A 22500-nucleotide genomic window follows, 5' to 3' on the forward strand; every position below is an offset into this window, starting at 1 on the left:
TACCTCTCTACCTCTCTCTCTCCCTCTACCTCTCTACCTCTCTCTCTCCCTCTCCCTCTACTTCTCTCTCTCCCTCTCCCTCTCCCTCTCTCTCTCCCTCTCCCTCTACCTCTCTCTTTCCCTCTCCCTCTACTTCTCTCTCTCCCTCTCCCTCTACCTCTCTCTCTACCTCTCTCTCCCTCTCTCTCCCTCTCCCTCTACCTCTCTCTTTCCCTCTCCCTCTCTCTCTCCCTCTCCCTCTCCCTCTACCTCTCTCTCTCCCTCTCCCTCTACCTCTCTACCTCTCTCTCTCCCTCTCCCTCTCCCTCTCTACCTCTCTCCATCCCCAGGTGATAAGTATGGGAACATAATACATCTCTATGAGAGAGACTGTTCCATTCAGAGAAGACATCAGAAGGTATCTATATATAATATATATATATATACAGTACCAGTCAAAAGTTTTGGACACACCTACTCATTCCAGGGCTTTTCTTTACTTTTACTACTTTCAACATTGTAGAATAATAGTGAAGACATCAAAACTATGAAATAACACATATGGAATCATGTTAACCAAAAAAGTGTTCAACAAATAATATATTCTATATTTTAGATTCTTCAAAGTAGCCACCCTTTGCCTTCATGACAGCTTTGCACACTCTTCGCATTCTTTCAACCAGCTTCACCTGGAATGATTTTCCAACAGCCTTGAACTAATTCCCACATATGCTGAGCACTTGTTGGCTGCTTTTCGTTCATTCTGCGGTCCGACTCATCCCAAACCATCTCAATTTGGTTGAGGTTGGGTCATTGTGGAGGCCAGGTCATCTGATGCAGCGCTCCGTCACTCTCCTTCTTGGTCAACTAGTCCTTACACAGCCTGGAGGTGTGTTGGGTCATTGTCCTGTTGAAAAACAAATGATAGTCCTACTAAGAGCAAACCAGGTGGGATGGTGTATTGCTGCAGAACGCTGTGGTAGCCATGCTGGTTAAGCGTGCCTTGAATTCTAAATAAATCACAGACTGTCACCAGTAAAGCACCATCACACCTCCTCCTCCATGCTTCACAGTGGGAACTACACATGCGGAAGGTCATCCGTTCACCTACTCTGCGTCTCACAAAGACACAGAGGTTGGAACCAAAAATCTCAAATTTGCAAGTCTCTTCTTATTATTGGCATCCTTTAGTAGTGGTTTCTGTGCAGCAAGTCAACCATGAAGGCCTGATTCACGCAGTTTCCTCTGAACAGTTGATGTTGAGATGTGTCTGTAACTTGAACTCTGAAGCCTTTATTTGGGCTGCAATTTCTGAGGCTGGTAACTCTAATGAACTTATCCTCTGCAGCAGAGGTAACTCTGGGTCTTCCTTTCTTGTGGCGGTCCTCATGAGAGCCAGTTTCATCATAGCGCTTGATGGTTTTTGCGACTGCACTTGAAGAAACTTTCAAAGTTCTAGACACTTTCCGTATTGGCTGACATTCATGTCTTAAAGTAATGATGGACTGTCGTTTCTCTTTGCTTATTTGAGCTGTTCTTGCCATAATATGGACTTGGTCTTTTACCAAATAGGGCTATCTTCTGTATACCCCCTACCTTGTCACAACACAACTGACTGGCTCAAACGCATTAAGAAGGAAAGAAATTACACAAATGAACTTTTAACAAGGCACACCTGTTAATTGAAATGCATTCCAGGTGACTACCTCATGAAGCTGGTTGAGAGAATGCCAAGAGTGTGCAAAGCTGTCATCAAGGCAAAGGGTGGCTACTTTGAAGAATTTAAAATAGAATATATATTTTCATTTGTTTAACAATTTTTCGGTTACTACATGATTCCATATGTGTTATTTCATAGTTTTGATGTCTTCAACAGTACTGTACAATGTATAAAATAGTAAAAATAAAGAAAAACCCTGGAATGAGTAGGTGTGTCCAAACTTTTGACTGGTACTGTATGTATACAGTGCATTCGGAAAGTATTCACACCTCTTCCCTTTTTCCACATTTTATTACGTTACAGCATTACTCTAAAATTAATAAAATAAATGTTTTCCTCGTCAATCTACACACAATACCCCATAATGGCATCACAATACCCCATAATGTCATCACAATACCCCATAATGGCATCACAATACCCCATAATGTCATCACAATACCCCATAATGACATCACAATACCCCATAATGACATCACAATACCCCATAACGACAAAGTGAAAACATGTTTTGTAAATGTTTGCAGGTGTATAAAAAAATGAAATACCTTTTTCAGACGCTTTGCTATGAGACTCGAAGTTGAGTTTAGGTGCATCCTGTTTCCCTTGATTGTCCTTGAGATGTTTCTAAAACTTGATTGGAGTCCACCTGTAGTAAATTCAATCGATTGGACATGATTTGGAAAGGCACATAAAAGGTCCCACAGTTGACAGTGCATGTCAGAGCAAAAACCAAGCCATGAGGTCAAAGGAATTGTCTGTAGAGCTCTGAGACAGGATTGTGTTGAGGCACAGATCTGGGAAAGGGTCCCAAAAATGTATTCAGCATTGAAGGTCCCCAAGAACACAATGGCCTTCCATCATTCTTAAATGGAAGAAGTTTGGAACCACCAAGACTCTTCCTAGAGCTGGTCAAACTGAGCAATTGGGGGAGAAGGGCCTTGGTCAGGGAGATAACCAAGACCCCGATGGTCACTCTGACAGAGCTCCAGGGTTCCTCTGTGTAGATGGGAAAACCTTTCAGAAGGACAACCATCTCTGCAGCACTCCACTAATCAGGCCTTTATGGTAGAGTGGTCAGACGGAAGCCACTCCTCAGTAAAAGGCACATGACAGCCTGCTTGGAGTTTGCCCAAAGGCGCCTAAAGGACTCTCAGACCATGAAAACAAAATTCTCTGGTCTAATGAAACCAAGATTGAACTATTTGGGCCTGAATGCCAAGCTTCACGTCTGGAGGAAACCTGGCACCATCCTTACGGTGAAGTATGGTGGTGGCAGCATCATGCTGTGGGGATGTTTTTCAGCAGCAGGGACTTGGAGACTAGCCATGATCGAGCGAAAGATGAACAGAGCAAAGTACAGAGAGATCCTTGATGAGAACCTGCTCCAGAGCTCTCAGGACCTCAGACTGGGGCAAAGGTTCACCTTCCAACACACAGTCAAGATAACGCAGGAGTGACTTCGGGACAAGTCTCTGAATGTTCTTGAGTGACCCAGCCAGAGCCTGGACTTGAACCCGATTGATCATCTCTGGAGAGACTTGGAAATAGCTGTGCAGCAACGCTCCCCATCTAACCTGACAGAGGATCTGCAGAGAAGAATTGGAGAAACTCCCCAAATACAGGTGTGCCAAGCTTGTAGGGCCATCCCCAAGAAAACCCAAGGATGTAATTGCTGCCAAAGGTGCTTCAACAAAGTACTGAGTAAAGGGTCTGAATACTCATCGAAATGTGATATTTCAGTTTTTATTTTATTTACATTTTTACCCCCAATTTTTTTTTTACTTTGTCATTATGGGATATTGTGTGTAGATTGACGAGGAAAAAAACCTATATAATCAATTTTAGAACAAGGTTGTATCTATATATAACTATATCTACAGTATATACTGTACATGTTCCCTATTAATTTATTTTCTATTTATTCCTTTACTGTTTGTTACTTTACTGTTAATTACTTAATTTGTATTACTTTCCTATTTATTCCTTTACTGTTTATTTCGTTACTATTGGGGCCGGCAGCGTAGCCTAGTGGTTAGAGCGTTGGACGAGTAGCCGAAAGGTTGCAAGATCAAATCCCCGAGCTGACAAGGTACAAATCTGTCATTCTGCCCCCGATTAAGGCAGTTTAACCCACTGTTCCCCGGTAGGCCGCCGTTGTAAATAAGAATTTGTTCTTAACTGACTTGCCTAGTTAAATAAAGGTTAAATAAAGGTTAAATAAAGGTTAAATAAAGGGGGAAAAAATCATTACTTTACTATTTATTACTTATTTTTTATTCCTTTAGTAATTATTCCTTTACTGTTTATTCCTTTAGTAATTATTCCTTTACTGTTTATTCCTTTAGTAATTATTCCTTTAGTAATTATTCCTTTACTGTTTATTCCTTTACTGTTTATTCCTTTACTGTTTATTCCTTTACTGTGTGTGTGCGCATGCGCGTGCGCGTGTGTGTGTGTGTGTGTCAGGAGGCTGCTGACAGGAGGACGTCTCATAATAATGTCTGGAATGGAGTAAATTCCTTTGCTATTTATTCCTTTATTTATTCCTTTACTATGTATTCCTTTATTTATTCCTTTACTATTAATTCCTTTATTTATTCCTTTACTATTAATTCCTTTATTTATTCCTTTACTATTAATTCCTTTATTTATTCCTTTACTATGTATTCCTTTATTTATTCCTTTACTATTAATTCCTTTATTTATTCCTTTACTATGTATTCCTTTATTTATTCCTTTACTATTAATTCCTTTATTTATTCCTTTACTATGTATTCCTTTATTTATTCCTTTACTATGTATTCCTTTATTTATTCCTTTACTATTAATTCCTTTATTTATTCCTTTACTATTAATTCCTTGATTTATTCCTTTACTATTAATTCCTTGATTTATTCCTTTACTATTAATTCCTTGATTTATTCCTTTACTATGTATTCCTTTATTTATTCCTTTACTATTAATTCCTTTAGTTATTACTTCACTATTTATTATATTTATTTATAATTCCTTTATTATTTATTACTTTCTATTTATCACTTGTTTTTTATTATTTATTTGTTTTATTATTTCAGTATTTATTCCTTTATTTATTATTTTACTATTTATTCCTTTCTATGTTTTTCTTTACTATTTATTACTTATTTTTTATTTATTTTTTATTACTTTAGTAATTATTATTTTACTATTTATTCCTTTAGTATGTATTCCTTTGCTATTTAATTAAAATGTTTTATTACTTTAGTACTTATTACTTTACTATTAATTCCTTTATTTATTCCTTTAGTATTTATTACATAGTTTTTTATTACTTTAGTATTTATTACTTTAGTATTTATTACTTTAGTATTTATTACTTTGTATGTATTCATTTACTATTTATTACGTATTTATTACTTTAGTATGTATTCATTTACTATTTATTACGTATTTATTACTTTAGTATGTATTCATTTACTATTTATTACGTATTTATTCCTTTAGTATGTATTCATTTACTATTTATTACGTATTTATTCCTTTAGTATGTATTCATTTACTATTTATTACGTATTTATTACTTTAGTATGTATTCATTTACTATTTATTACGTATTTATTCCTTTAGTATGTATTCATTTACTATTTATTACGTATTTATTCCTTTAGTATTTATTCTTTCACTATTTATTCCTTTACTTTTTGTATTTTACTTCAGTGTCCAAAGTCTCTTATTCACTAACGTGTACTTTTGTAATGACATCATATATATTGTTTTCTTTTGGTCAAATTAGATTTTTGAGATGTTGTCCTTTAACTCTTGCGCCTGTTGAGCTTTTTTTTTTTTCGATGTGAAAGTCTGTCTCTGTTTAATGAAGGTGTTGTTAATAAAGTTGTATTGTGTTTGAAGGCGGTGTTGTTAATAAAGTTGTATTGTGTTTGAAGGCGGTGTTGTTAATAAAGTTGTATTGTGTTTGAAGGCGGTGTTGTTAATAAAGTTGTATTGTGTTTGAAGGCGGTGTTGTTAATAAAGTTGTATTGTGTTTGAAAGGCGGTGTTGTTAATAAAGTTGTGCTGTGTTTTGTAGGTGGTGGAGATTGCCCCTGCTGCCGACCTGGACCCTCATCTAAGAGACCGACTGACTTCTGACTCTGTCAAACTGGCCAAACAGGTACACACACACACACACACACACACACACACACACACACACACACACAAGCACTCTGTCTGCCTGCTAATGATCGACCTGGCTGCTCTGATGAATCCATCCAGAAGTCTGTGAGCGTTTACTCTGGCTGCCTACTAATGATTGACTTGACTATTCTGATGAATCCATCCAGAAGTCTGTGAGCGTTTACTCTGGCTGCCTACTAATGATTGACTTGACTACTCTGATGAATCCATCCAGAAGTCTGTGAGCGTTTACTCTGGCTGCCTGCTAATGGTCGACCTGGCTGCTCTGATGAATCCATCCCTTTCATCTGGCTGTTCAGAAATTAATAATAGATCAAGATCACTGAGGCATCATCCTCGTGTGTGTGTGTGTGTGTGTGTGTGAGAGAGAAACCGACCTAGGGCTGATTTGTTCCATAAACACTAAAACATCGTCATGGATGTGTAAAAAAAGCGCTGTGGAAATATCCCTGTCCAATCGCTATCAGTGAAAACATAAAATACATTACAGGGTTGAAGGGAACAGAGGAGAGAGGGGTGGGAGATGTTATAGAGGATGAGAGGAATCAATAGTTGAGCCAGTGAGGGAACGAAGGAGAGAGGGGTGGGAGATGTTATAGAGGATGAGAGGAATCAATAGTTGAGCCAGTGAGGGAACGAAGGAGAGAGGGGTTTTGTAGAGGAGGAAAGAGATGATGGGGATCTGTGATTTGTGATTGAAGGATGTAGAACTAAAAGTAAGAACATTGTAGAATAATAGTGAAGACATCAACACTATGAAATAACAGATATGGAATCATGTAGTAACCAAACATGTGTGGAGAGATGGGATGGAGAGAAGAGAGGAGATGAGTAAGGAAGGTAAGGAGACCCCAGAGTCCTGGATGTGATGGAAGGATAAAGGGGAATGGAGGGATACAGGTTAAAGGAGAAGATGAGGTAAAAGAGGAGAGAGCACCAAGTGTCCTTAATGAAGAATGTGATGGTAGGATGGAAAGATGAAGGGGAGAGGAGGAGACGAGGGAGGAGAGGAGGGAGGAGAGAAGAGGAGAGAAGGGAGGGTAGGGGAGGACGGGGGTGTAGAAGCCCCCAGAGAGATGAAATGACAGAGGGAGAAAGAGAGAGGGAGAGATGGAATGAGAGAGAGCAAGAGAGAGAGCGAGAGAGAGAGAGGGGAAACAGAGAGTGGGAGAGAGAGATGGGGAGATAGGTAGATGGAGCGAACAGAGATAGAGAGGGGGAGAGATATATGAATAAAACAACGGAGTTAGCTGAGATATGGAGTGATGAAGGGAGAGAGGAAACAACTGGATGGAAAGGAATAGAGAGAGAGAATGGACATTTTTGTTGACATTTTAGCTGTGGGCTGTGTCTCAAATCGTACCCTTTCACCCTACACCCTACACCCTACATTACATTAAAGTAGTGCACAAAATAGGGAACAGGGTACCACTTGGGATGGAGAGTATATGGTTTTTTCTCTTCATTCCAGAGTAATTTGTGAGGTAGTTCAACCTGTCATGTCAGAGTGAGAAATGCTGTTGTTATCCCCTAGGCAGATTACTACAGGTGTTTGTTTGTGTGTGACAGCGTGTGTGTGTGTGTGTGTGTGTATGTGTGTGTGTGTCTGTCTCATGATGCATTCTGCTGTTGTTTGATAAGTGAAGCCTAAGTACCTTAGAGATGGAGAAATATTGAGAGAGGGAGAGAGAGATGGAGAGATATTGAGAGATGGAGAGATATTGAGAGATGGAGAGAGAGATTGAGAGATTGAGAGAGAGATTGAGAGATGGAGAGAGAGATTGAGAGATGGAGAGAGAGATGGAGAGAGAGATTGAGAGATGGAGAGAGAGATTGAGAGATGGAGAGAGAGATGGAGAGAGAGATTGAGAGATGGAGGGAGAGAGAGATGGAGAGAGAGATTGAGGGAGAGAGAGATGGAGAGAGAGATGGAGAGATGGAGAGAGAGATTGAGAGATGGATGGAGAGATGGAGAGAGAGATGGAGAGAGAGATGGAGAGATGGAGAGAGAGATTGAGAGATGGAGAGAGAGATGGAGAGAGAGATGGAGAGATATTGAGAGATGGCAGATTTGAGGGATGAGAGAGAGAGATAATCAATTAAAGGGAGAGAAGAAAGAGGGAGATTCTTTTTATTTTGAGAGATTATATCAGGCGGTTTAGTATTTGTTTTCTATGTTAGGGCTGTGACGGATACATAGAGGGAGAATGTTCTCCCCTGCGCGCGCACACACGCACACACGCCACACACACACCACACACACACACCACACACATGACAACCCACTACTTCCATTGAAATATCAATTGCAATCAAGACCTTATTGTTTTTTTCCACAGAAGTGAACAGCATGGATGCTGCCATTAGTAATAGGCTGTCAATCAAATAACTACTTTAAGACAGGTCTGTCAGTGTGTGTGTGTGTGTCTGCTTGTGTGTGTGTTTGAGGAATTAATTCCATTTTCAATCACCATGTAGACAAGGGAAGGGCAACTGACGGTCTGCCAGAACTCAGTCTGGGTTTCGTTCTAAAAATGTTTTGCTGACATGGCTAATAACAACAATAACAACAGCTGCACAACCAAATTTCTAAATTGCGTTTTGTGTTTTTTCTACTTTCTCTACACGCAACAGGAAGTTAGTCTAGCCAGCTATCTAAACTTGTACCGATCGTGGTCAAATTATCGACCGTGGGTCCCCCATTGATTTTTTTTAGTTAGTCTTAGTAGAATTGCAGCCAACTTGCTTTAAAACGGCAACATTTTCCCTACACACCATGGCAAAATGTGTAGAATTGCAGGAAATGTACTCTTAAATGTATTTATTTTTTCTCTCTGCTGACCCTATCGTTCTCTGCAAACATCAAAGCAGTGACCCAGTCCTGCAGGTTCATGCTCTACAACATCCATAGATTAGGACCCTACCTCACACAGGAAGCTGCCCTACCTCACACAGGAAGCGGAACTACCTCCCACAGGAAGCGGCCCTACCGCACAAAGGAAGCGGCCCTACCTCACAAAGGAAGCGGCCCTACCTCACAAAGGAAGCGGCCCTACCTCACACAGGAAGCGGCCCTACCTCACACAGGAAGCGGCCCTACCTCACACAGGAAGCGGCGCAGGTCACTTGTCCTCTCCCGTTTGGACTACTGCAACTCGCTGTACCTACGGAGCAGCAAGAGGAACTGCCCCTCCCTACCTTCAGGCTATGCTCAAACCCTACACCCCAACCCGAGCACTCCGTTCTGTCACCTCTGGTCTCTTGGCCCTACCGGAGGGCAGCTCCCGCTCAGCCCAGTCCAAGCTCTTCTCTGTCCTGGCACCCCAATGGTGGAACCAGCTTCCCCCTGAAGCTAGGACAGCAGAGTCCCTGCCCATCTTCCCCCTGAAGCTAGGACAGCAGAGTCCCTGCCCATCTTCTGAAAACATCTGAAACCCTATCTCTTCAAAGAATATCATAAATAATCCCCCTCCTCACCTTGACCCCCCCCCCAGCTCTGACTTTGCCTGATAGCTACTTTATTGAGGAAAAGTGTATTTACTGTGAGATGTGATCCAATGCTAGCTATCTGAAGATGAATGCACTAACAGTAAGTCGTTCTGGATAAGAGCATCTGCCTAATGACTAAAAACAGTCCTTTAGCATCGCATCTGCTTCCTTGGACCACTTCCATATTAAACGAGTCACTGGTACTTCCTGTTTTGAGTTTTTCTGCTCGTAAGCAGGAATCGAGAGGACGAGGGAGAGCTGCGTCTCTGTGTGTAGTTACTGGTAGAAATGAGGTAAAACAAATTTCAGTTTCACTGCATTAAAATAACCAGCCTCTGGATGACTATGGTCCTACACACACACACACACACACACACACATCCAGAGTGTCTACATCCGGCGCCGACAGAGATGGCGGCCTCGCTTTGCGTTCTTAGGAAACTATGCAGTATTTCGTGTTTTTTTTATGTATTATTTCTTACACTGTTACCCCAGGAGCTCTTAAGTCTTATTACTTACAGCCGGGAGGAACTATTGGGTATGAGAGCAACGTCAACTCACCAACATTACGACCAGGAATACGACTTTCCCAAAGTGGATCCTCTGTTTTGCCCACCACCCAGGACAATGGATCGGATCCTAGCCGGCGACCCAAAACAACGACGCCGTAGAAGAAGGGGCAGATGGAACGGTCTTCTAGTCAGGCTCCGTAGACGGGCACATCGTCCACCGCTCCTGAGTATCCTACTTGCCAATGTCCAGTCTCTTGACAACAAGGTAGACGAAATCCGAGCAATGGTTGCCTTCCAGAGAGACATCAGAGATTGCAACATTCTCTGCTTCACGGAAACATGGCTCACTCGGGATATGTTATCCGAGTCGGTACAGCCACCTGGTTTCTTCACGCATCGCGCCGACAGAAACAAACATCTCTCTGGTAAGAAGAAGGGCAGAGGTGTATACCTTATGATTAACGAGTTGTGGTGTGATCATAACAACATACAGGAACTCAAGTCCTTTTGTTCACCTGACCTAGAATTCCTTACAATCAAATGCAGACCACATTAACTACCAACAAAATTCTTTTTGACTATAATCACAGTCGTGTATATCTCCCCCAAGCAGACACATCGACGGCCCTGAAAGAACTTCATTGGACTCTATGTAAACTAGAAACCACATATCCCGAGGCTGCATTTATTGTAGCTGGGGATTTTAACAAGGCTAATCTGAAAACAAGGCTCCCTAAATTTTATCAGCATATTGAATGCTCAACCCGGGCTGGCAAAATCCTGGATCATTGTTACTCTAACTTATGCGACGCATACAAAGCCCTCCCTCGCCCTCCTTTCGGCAAATCTGACTACAGCTCCATTTTGTTGCTCCCAGCCTATAGACAGAAACTAAAACAGGAAACGCCCGTGTTCAGGTCTGTTCAATGCTAGTCCGACCAATCTGATTCCACGCTTCAAGATTGCTTCGATCACGTGGACTGGGATATGTTCCGGAACGCGTTGAACAACAACATTGATGTATACGCTGATTCGGTGAGAGTTTACTAGCAAGTGCATGGGTGATGTTGTACCCATTGCGACTATTAGAACCTTCCCCAACCAGAAACCGTGGATTGATGGCAGCATTTGTGCAAAACTGAAAGTGCGAGCCACTGCTTTTAATCAGGGCAAGGGGACCGGAAACATGACCGAATACAAACAGTGTAGCTATTCCCTCCACAAGGCAATCAAACAAGCTAAGCGTCAGTATAGAGACAAAGTAGAGTCGCAATTCAACGGCTCAGACACAAGAGGTATGTGGCAGGGTCTACAGTCAATCACGGACTACAAAAAGAAAACCAGCCCCATCGCGGACCCCAATGTCTTGCTCCCAGACAAAATTAACAGCTTCTTTGCTCGCTTTGAGGACAATACAGTGCCACCGACGCGGCCCGCTACCAAAACCTGCGGGCTCTCCTTCACCGCAGCTAACATGAGTAAAATCTTTAAACGTGTTAACCCTTGCAAGGTTGCAGGCCCAGACGGCATCCCTAGACGCGTCCTCAGAGCATGCGCAGACCAGCTGGCTGGTGTATTTACGGACATATTCAATCAATCCCTATCCCAGTCTGCTGTTCCCACATGCTTCAAGAGGTCCACCATTGTTCCTGTTCCCAAGAAAGATAAGGTAACTGAGCTAAACGGCTATCGCCCCGTAGCACTCACTTCCGTTATCATGAAGTGCTTTGAGAGACTAGTCAAGGATCATATCACCTCCACCCTACCTGAGACCCTAGACCCACTTCAATTTGCTTACCGCCCCAGTAGGTCCACAGACAACACAATCGCAATCACACTGCACACTGCCCTAACCCATCTGGACAAGAGGAATACCTATGTAAGAATGCTGTTCATCGACTACAGCTCAGCATTTAACACCATACCCTCCAAACTCGTTATTATTAAGCTGGTCTCGACCCTGCCCTGTGCAACTGGGTCCTGGACTTTCTGACGGGATGCCCCCAGGTGGTGAGGGTAGGAAAAAACATTTCCACCCCGCTGATCCTCAACACTGGGGCCCCACAAGGGTGCGCTCTCAGCCCTCTCCTGTATTCCCTGTTCACCCATGACTGCGTGGCCATGCACGCCTCCAACTCAATCATCAAGTTTGCAGACGACACTACAGTGGTAGGCTTGATTACCAACTACGCCGAGACGGCCTACAGGGAGGAGGTGAGGGCCCTCGGAGTGTGGTGTCAGGAAAATAACCTCACACTCAACGTCAACAATACAAAGGAGATGATCGTGGACTTCAGGAAACAGCAGAGGGAGCACCCCCCCTATCCACATTGACTGGACAGTAGTGGAGAAGGTGGAAAGTTTTAAGTTCCTTGGCGTACACATCACGGACAAACTGAAATGGTCCACCCACACAGACAGCGTGGTGAAGAAGGCGCAGCAGCACCTCTTCAACCTCAGGAGGCTGAAGAAATGTGGCTTGTCACCAAAAACACTCACAAACTTTTACAGATGCACAATCGAGAGCATCCTGTCGGGCTGTATCACCGCCTGGTACGGCAGCTGCTCCGCCCATAACCGCAAGGCTCTCCAGAGGGTAGTGAGGTCTGCACAACGCATCACCAAGTGCAAACTACCTGCCCTCCAGGACACCAACACCACCCGATGTCACAGGAAGGCCAAAAAGATCATCAAGGACAACAACCACCCGAGCCACTGCCTGTTCACCCCGCTATCATCCAGAAGGCGAGGTCAGTACAGGAGCATCAAAGCTGGGACCGAGAGACTGAAAAACAGCTTCTATCTCAAGGCCATCAGACTGCTAAACAGCCATCACTAACACAGAGTGGCTGCTGCCAACATACTGACTCAAATCTCTAACCACTTTAATAATTACAAATTGGATGTAATAAATGTATCACTAGTCACTTTAAATAATGCCACTTTATATAATGTTTACATATCCTACATTACTCATCTCATATGTATATACTGTACTCTATACCATCTACTGCATCTTGCCTATGCCGTTCGTCCATCACTCATTCATATATTTTTATGTACATATTCTTATTCATTCCTTTACACTTGTGTGTATAAGGTAGTTGTTGTGAAATTGTTAGGTTATATTACTTGTTAGATATTACTGCACGGTCGGAACTAAAAGCACAAGAATTTCGCTACACTCACATTAACATCTGCTAACCATGTGTATGTGACCAATAAAATTTGATTTGATTTGATTTTGATTTCACACACACACACACACACACACACACACACACACACACACACACACACACACACACACACACACACACACACATATAGTAAATACAAACATACAGTATATATACACATACAGTATATATACACACACAGTATAAATACACATTGTGTGTATATACACATATAGTAAATACAAACGTACAGTATATATACACACACAGTATATATATACACATACAGTATATATACACATACAGTATATATACACACATGCAGTATATATACACACATGCAGTATATATACACACATACAGCATATATATACATACAGTACACTACACATACAGTATATACACACATACAGTATATATACACACATACAGTACATATATACATACAGTATATATACACATACAGTACACTACACATACAGTATATATATACATACAGTATATATACACATACAGTACATATTCACCTACAGTGTATATATACGCATACAGTACACTACACATACAGTATATATACACATACAGTACACTACACATACGGTATATACACACACACATACAGTACATATACACATACAGTATATATATACAGACAGTATATATACATATACAGTACATATACAGTACATATACACATACAGTATATATACATACAGTATATATACACTTACAGTATATATACATACAGTATATATACACATACAGTACATATATACATACAGTATATATACACATACCGTATATATACATACAGTACATATACACATACAGCATATATACACATACAGTACAAATACACATACAGTATATATATATATATACATACAGTATATACACATACAGTACACTACACATACAGTATATATACACATATAGTACATATATACATACAGTATATATACATACAGTATATATACATACAGTATATATACATACAGTACACTACACATACAGTATATACACATACAGTACACTACACATACAGTATATACACATACACTACTACTATACATACAGTATATAGACATACAATATATATACACATACAGTATATATACACATACAGTACACTACACATACAGTATATATACACATACAGGATATACAGTACACTACACATACAGTATATACACACATACAGTACATATACACATACAGTATATATATACAGACAGTATATATACATATACAGTACATATATACATACAGTATATATACACATACAGTATATATACATACAGTACATATATACATACAGTATATATACACATACAGTACATATATACATACAGTATATATATATACAGTATATATACATACAGGACACTACACATACAGTATATACACATACAGTTCATATATACATACAGTATATATACATACAGTACACTACACATACAGTATATACACATACAGTACATATACACACATACAGTATATATTCATACAGTATATACACATACAGTACATATATACATACAGTATATATACACACATACAGTATATATACATACAGTACACTACATGGCCAAAATGTAAATGACTAAAATCTACATGTAAATGTTAGGGGGGCTTTAAAAGGATGCACGCCTGGTGTTTGTGTGTATGTGAGGTTACAAACTTGAAATATAGAGGTAACATATTTACCTCTCTCTCTCTCAGAGAGAGAGAGGAACCTATTGCCTTTATGTTTGTGAGGTCTGGGGTCCGCTCACCAACCAAGAATTCACAAAATGGGACAAACACCAAATTGAGACTCTGCATGCAGAATTCTGCAAAAATGTAAACACCAAATAATGCATGCAGAGCAGAATTAGGCCGATACCCGCTAATTATCAATATCCATGAAAGAACTGTTGAAGTCTACAAACACCTAAAAGGAAGTGATTCACAAACCTTCCATAACAAAGCCATCATCTACAGAGAGATGAACCTGGAGAAGAGTCCCCTTAGCAAGCTGGTCCTGGGGCTCTGTTCACAAACACAAACACACCCCACAGAAACCCAGGACAGCAACACAATTAGACCCAACCAAATCATGAGAAAACAAAAAGATAATTCTTTCCAATGTGTCAAGTAATTAACAAAAAAACTGAGCAAACTAGAATGCTATTTGGCCCTAAACAGAGAATACACAGTAGCAGAATACCTGACCACGGTGACTGACTCAAACTTAAGGAAAGCTTTGACCATGTACAGACTCAGTGAGCATAGCCTTGCTATTGAGAAAGGTCGCTGTAGGCAGACCTGGCTCTTAAGAGAAGACAGGCTATGTGCACACTGCCCACAAAATGAGGTGGAAACTGAGCTGCACTTCCTAACCTCCTGCCAAATGTATGACCATATTAGAGACACATATTTCCCTCAGATTACACAGACCCACAAAGAATTAGAAAAACAAACCCAATTTTGATATACTCCCATATCTACTGGGCGAAATACCACAGTGTTCCATCACAGCAGCAAGATTTGTGACCTGTTGCCACAAGAAAAGGTCAACCAGTGAAGAACAAACACCTATGTAAAAAAAAACATATTTATGTTTAATTATTTTCCCTTTTGTACTTTAAAAATTTGCACATAATATAGTATGACATTTGAAATGTCTTTATTATTTTGGAACTTTTGTGAGGGTAATGTTGAATGTTCATTTTCATAGTTTTAAAAAAAACGTTTGTTTATTATCTATTTCACTTGCTTTGGCAATGTTAACATATGTTTCCCATGCCAATAAAGCCCTTAAATTGAAGTTGAAATTTAATTGAGAGACAGAAACAAAGATATAGACAATTATTTTACTCAGTACACAACAACACAGTACAATACAATCTACCCTCCAGCACCACATTACAACCATACATCCATCCCCTCCTCTCCAGCCATACAGTCATCCCCTCCTCTCCAACCATACAGCCATCCCCTCCTCTCCAACCATACAGCCATCCCCTCCTCTCCAGCCATACAGACATCCCCTCCTCTCCAGCCATACAGACATCCCATCCTCTCCAGCCATACAGTCATCCCTTCCTCTCCAACCATACAGACATCCCCTCCTCTCCAACCATACAGACATCCCCTCCTCTCCAGCCATACAGCCATCCCCTCCTCTCCAGCCATACAGACATCCCCTCCTCTCCAGCCATACAGACATCCCCTCCTCTCCAGCCATACAGACTACCCCTCCTCTCCAGCCATACAGACATCCCCTCCTCTCCAACCATACAGACATCCCCTCCTCTCCAGCCATACAGTCATCCCCTCCTCTCCAGCCATACAGACATCCCCTCCTCTCCAGCCATACAGTCATCCCCTCCTCTCCAGCCATACAGACATCCCCTCCTCTCCAGCCATACAGACATCCCCTCCTCTCCAGCCATACAGACATCCCCTCCTCTCCAACCATACAGACATCCCCTCCTCTCCAACCATACAGACATCCCCTCCTCTCCAGCCGTACATCCATCCCCTCCTCTCCAGCCATACAGTCATCCCCTCCTCTCCAGCCATACAGTCATCCCCTCCTCTCCAGCCATACAGACATCCCCTCCTCTCCAACCATACAGACATCCCCTCCTCTCCAACCATACAGACATCCCCTCCTCTCCAACCATACAGCCATCCCCTCCTCTCCAGCCATACAGACATCCCCTCCTCTCCAGCCATACAGACATCCCCTCCTCTCCAGCCATACAGACATCCCCTCCTCTCCAGCCATACAGACATCCCCTCCTCTCCAACCATACAGACATCCCCTCCTCTCCAACCATACAGACATCCCCTCCTCTCCAGCCATACAGTCATCCCCTCCTCTCCAACCATACAGACATCCCCTCCTCTCCAACCATACAGACATCCCCTCCTCTCCAACCATACAGACATCCCCTCCTCTCCAACCGTACAGTCATCCCCTCCTCTCCAACCATACAGTCATCCCCTCCTCTCCAACCATACAGTCATCCCCTCCTCTCCAACCATACAGACATCCCCTCCTCTCCAACCATACAGACATCCCCTCCTCTCCAGCCGTACATCCATCCCCTCCTTGTCACGGTTGTCGTCGGTGAAGGAGGACCAATACGCAGCAGGTACGTGTATGCTCATCTTGATTTTTAATTACTTCCAAAAATGAACATACAACAATAACAAAGAAACGAACGATCAACAAAAACAGTCTGGCCAAGCAAAGCTCAACACAGAACAATCACCCACAAATAACAACCACAAACACACCCTAATATATGGGACTCTCAATCAAAGGCAGATAGACAACACCTGCCTTCAACTGAGAGTCCCAACCCCAATCAACACAACATAGAAACACACTCACCAGACTACACATAGAAATACATAAACAGACTATAAACCAAAACCCCAGAAATACTAAATCAAACACCCTTTAACCAAACACACCACCCTGAACCACATAAAACAAATACCCTCTGCCATGCCCTGACCAAACTACAATACTAATTAACCCTTATACTGGCCAGGACGTGACACTCCTCTCCAGTCGTACAGTCATCCCCTCCTCTCCAGTCGTACAGTCATCCCCTCCTCTCCAGCTGTGCAGTCATCCTCTTAAGCCCAAATACCTGCTGAACCATCTACACACTGTTAATCATTTTACAAAACTCAAATTCAACCCTAAGGTGCGCAGAGACCAGGTGCGCAGAGACCAGGTGCGCAGAGACCAGGTGAGCAGAGAGCAGGTGCGCAGAGAGCAGGTGCGCAGAGAGCAGGTGAGCAGAGAGCAGGTGAGCAGAGAGCAGGTGAGCAGAGAGCAGGTGAGCAGAGAGCAGGTGAGCAGAGACCAGGTGCGCAGAGAGCAGGTGAGCAGAGACCAGGTGAGCAGAGAGCAGGTGCATAGAGACCAGGTGAGCAGAGACCAGGTGAGCAGAGAGCAGGTGAGCAGAGACCAGGTGCGCAGAGAGCAGGTGAGCAGAGACCAGGTGCGCAGAGACCAGGTGCGCAGAGACCAGGTGCGCAGAGAGCAGGTGCATAGAGACCAGATGCGCAGAGACCAGGTGCACAGAGACCAGGTGAGCAGAGAGCAGGTGCATAGAGACCAGGTGCATAGAGACCAGGTGAGCAGAGAGCAGGTGCATAGAGACCAGGTGAGCAGAGAGCAGGTGAGCAGAGACCAGGTGCGCAGAGACCAGGTGCGCAGAGACCAGGTGCGCAGAGACCAGGTGAGCAGAGACCAGGTGAGCAGAGACCAGGTGCACAGAGACCATCATTTTGAATAATAACCGGGTCTGTCCCTCCTCTGACCCAGTTCCTCCAATTTGGCCAAACAAAAAATGTAACAAAACACATTTGTCCCTTTCGTACTTCATCAAACACCCCAAACAGCATTATCCTCACACACAGAGAGTTCAACAGTAACAGCATTACCCTGTCATGCTCTCAGCCCCCACAACCCCCTGTCATGCTGTCAGCCCCCACAACCCCCTGCCATGCACTCAGCACTCACAACCCCCTGCCACGCTCTCAGCCCCCACAACCCCCTGCCACAAATGCCCCTTCAGTAAGCTCCTGATGAGACTAATACTGAGGGTGTACAGCACCTTACCCCCTCACTTCCTCAAACTCCCCCCAGGCTCAGAGTGTTAAAAGTCAGTATGTCTTCCGGACTCCCCTGCCAGTCCCCAGTCTCTGCTGTTAGTTGCAGTGGTGGAAACGGTGTTGTCCCCTCCTCCTCAGGCTGCTCCGGCACCCTCCTCACTGGGTCAAGACCTCCTCTATGACTCTCTCCAGCTGCCTAAGAGACATTAGTCCCCACCTGCTGTGTCAACTGTTAGGGCCCCTCAGTAATGCAGCATAGAAATCTGAGACCCCTGTTGTGTTTAGTCTCATAAAGAAGAGCTGCCGGTCCAACCCTAAACCGCCAGACCTACTCAACAGACAACATTAACAACATTTTGCAGCCTCGGCCAAATATAATAAGCTCCAGGGCTTTGCCCCAAATGGCATCCCATTCCCTATATTTTTTATTTATTTTTTATTTTATTTTTATTTAAAAACCTCTTAAGGATCTGCTCCTTGTTTTCAATTTTCGTCTCTAAAATGACCCAAATCTAACTGCCTGTAGCTCAGGACCTGAAGAAAGGATATGCTGATTCTTGATACCATTTGAAAGGAAACACTTTGAAGTTTGTGGAAATGTGAAATGAATGTAGGAGAATATAACACAATAGATCTGGAAAAAGATAATACAAAGAAAAAAATACTGTTCTTTTGTACTTTTTTTGTACCATCATCTTTGAAATGCAAGAGAAAGGTCATAATGTATTATTCCAGTGTATATGCAACGTTTTAGACTGATCCAATGAACCATTGCATTTCCGTTCAAAATGTTGTATCAAGACTGCCCACATGTGCTTAATTTGTTTAGTAATAAGTCTTCAAGTTCATAACTGTGCACTCTCCTCAAACAATAGCATGGTATTCTGTCACTGTAATAGCTACGGTAAATTAGACAGTGCAGTTAGACTAACAAGAATTTAAGCTTTCTGCCAATAGCAGATATGTCTGTGTCCTGGGAAATGTTCTTGTTACCTCATGATAATCACATTAGCCTACATTAGCTCAACCATGTTACCTCATGATAATCACATTAGCCTACATTAGCTCAACCATGTTACCTCATGATAATCACATTAGCCTACATTAGCTCAACCATGTTACCTCATGATAATCACATTAGCCTACATTAGCGCAACCATACCGAGGGTGGGACACCGATCTGTAGAGATCCTTAAGAGATTCTTTATTTAATCTTCATTTAACTTTTTATTTTTTTTAATTTCACTTTATTTAACCAGGTAGGCGAGTTGAGAACAAGTCCTCATTTACACATGGAGTAAAACAAACATACAGTCAATAATACAGTAGGAAAAATAAGTCTATATACAATGTGAGCAAATGAGGTGAGATAAGGGAGGTAAAGGCAATAAATAGGCCATGGTGGCGAAGTAAATACAATATAGCAAGTAAAACACTGGAATGGTAGATTTGACAGTAGATGAGTGTGCAAAGTAGAAATACTGGGGTGCAAAGGAGCAAAATCAATAAATAAAGTAGGGGAAGTGGTAGTTGTTTGTGCTATTTATAGATGGGCTATGTACAGGTGCAGTGATCAGTGACCTTCATTTAACCTTTATTTAACCTTTCATTAACATTTGTTTAACCTTAAATCCCTATGGCTCAGATCAGAAGAACTCTATAGGGGATGGGTGCCACTTTGGAACTTGCCTGATGACTCATACTGAATTGAATTCTATATCGCTACGGAAACGTTGGTGGGCGTGGTGTTTGGCCAGAGCCGTGTGGATGGGTAGCCAGGCTAATTTGGAACACAGCCCTGGAGTGACAGGCTTTTTTTTACATCTCTCACCCTCCCTCTTTCCCTCAGAGGGACAGGCGCTAATGAAAGACGGGTTGGATGAACACACAAACACAGACACACACACACACACACACACAAACACACAAACGTCAGCACTTTTCTATATTTACGGTCCCCTTCGCTAATTTGCCTCTGACCATAGACAATGTGTTCTGAGCCTTTCACCTCCTTCTCTCCCTCTCTCCTTCACCTCCTTCTCTCGCTCTCTCCTTCCATCTCTCCTCTCCCTCTCTCCTTCAACTCCTTCTCTCCCTCTCTCCTTCCATCTCTCCTCTCCCTCTCTCCTTCACCTCCTTCTCTCCCTCTCTCCTTCAACTCCTTCTCTCGCTCTCTCCTTCCTTCTCTCCCCTCTTCTCTCCTCTTTCCTTCCGTCTCTCCTTCCATATCTCCTTCTCTCCCTTCTTTCCTTCCTTCTCTCCCTCCCTCCCTCTCACCCTCTCTCTCTCTCTCTCTCTCTCTCTCTCTACTAGCCACCGTGTTGTTGCAGTCTAATCTTCCTCTCCCGTTTCCTTCCTCATCCCCCATCTTTCTCCTCTATAGTGTGAATGTCTACAACAGTTGTTGCTGTCTAATTCTCTCTCTCCACCTGCCTCACTCTCTCCTCTATAGTGTCACAGTCTGCTAGCCACAGTGTTGTTGCTGTCTAATTCTCTCTCTCCACCCGTCTTTCTCTCCACCCCCCTCTCTCTCTCTCCTCTGTAGTGTATGCTATCAGTGGATCCTGCTGAGGGCAGGACGTCTCATAATAACATCTGTAAAGGAACTAATGGAATGGCATCAAACACATAGAAACCATGTGTTTGAGGTATTAGATACCATTCCATTCCAACTCCGCTCCAGACATTACCACGAGCCTGTCCTCCCCAATTAACATGCCATCAACCTACCTCCCTTCCTTCCTCTCTCCTCCCCCCCATCTGAACTCAATTCAAAAGGATTTATTGGCATGGGAAACATACAGTATGTTTACATTGCCAAAGCAAGTGAAATAGATAATTAACAAAAGTTAAATGAACAGTAAATATTACACTCACAAAAGTTCAAAAGGAATAGAGACGTTTCAAATGTCATATTATGCCTATTATGTCTATATACAGTGTTGTAACGATGTGCAAATAGTTAATGTACAAAAATAAATAAACATAAATATGGGTTGTCTTAACAATGGTGTTTGCTCTTCACTGGTTGACCTTTTCTTGTGGCAACAGGTCACAAATCTTGCTGCTGTGATGGCGCACTGTGGTATTTCACCCAGTAGACATGGGAATTTGTAACGGCTGTTGTAGAGAGGGGACCAAAGCGCAGCGTGTTGATTGCTCATGATGATATTTATTATAACTCAAGGGAAAATAACAAAGAGAAAGAAACAAAAGCGCACAGTTCTGTCAGGTACATAGACTAAACAGAAGATAACTACCCACAAACACAGGTGGAAAAAACCCTACTTAATTATGATCTCCAATTAGAGACAGAGGACCAGCTGCCTCTAATTGGAGATCATCCCAAAAAAACAACATAGAAATAGAAAACTAGAACTAAACATAGATATAGAAAAACACAAAACACCCCCTGTCACGCCCTGACCTACTCGACCATAGAAAATAACATCTTACTATGGTCAGGACGTGACAGAATTTATCAAAATTGGATTTGTTTTGGAATTCTTTGTGGGTCTGTGTAATCTGAGGGAAATATATATCTCTAATATGGTCATACATTTGGCAGGACGTTAGGAAGTGCAACTAAGTTTCCATCTCATCTCATACGGCGGCCTTTCTCAATAGCAAGGCTATGCTCACTGAGTCTGTACATAGTCAAAGCTTTCCTTAATTTTGGGTCAGTCACAGTAGTCAGGTATTCTGCCACTGTGTACTCTCTGTTTAGGGAGAAATAGCATTCTAGTTTGCTCTGTTTTTTGTTAATTCTTTCCAATGTGTCAAGTAATTATCTTTTTGTTTTCTCATGATTTGCTTGG

At 42.2% G+C, this 22500-nt stretch overlaps 1 long non-coding RNA gene across 1 annotated transcript in view; it reads left to right on the forward strand.

The window, feature by feature from the left end:
- Positions 1-328: 328 nt before the first annotated feature.
- Positions 329-22500, forward strand: part of LOC115189527 (uncharacterized) — a 45245-nt gene continuing 23073 nt past the window's right edge. The window contains exons 1-2 of the long non-coding RNA XR_003876935.1: positions 329-397; positions 5768-5851. This is a non-coding gene — a long non-coding RNA (uncharacterized LOC115189527). The remainder of the gene's footprint in view (positions 398-5767; positions 5852-22500) is intronic.

The sequence above is a fragment of the Salmo trutta genome, unplaced genomic scaffold, assembly GCF_901001165.1.
Source record: "Salmo trutta unplaced genomic scaffold, fSalTru1.1, whole genome shotgun sequence".
Classification (NCBI taxonomy): Eukaryota; Metazoa; Chordata; class Actinopteri; order Salmoniformes; family Salmonidae; genus Salmo; species Salmo trutta.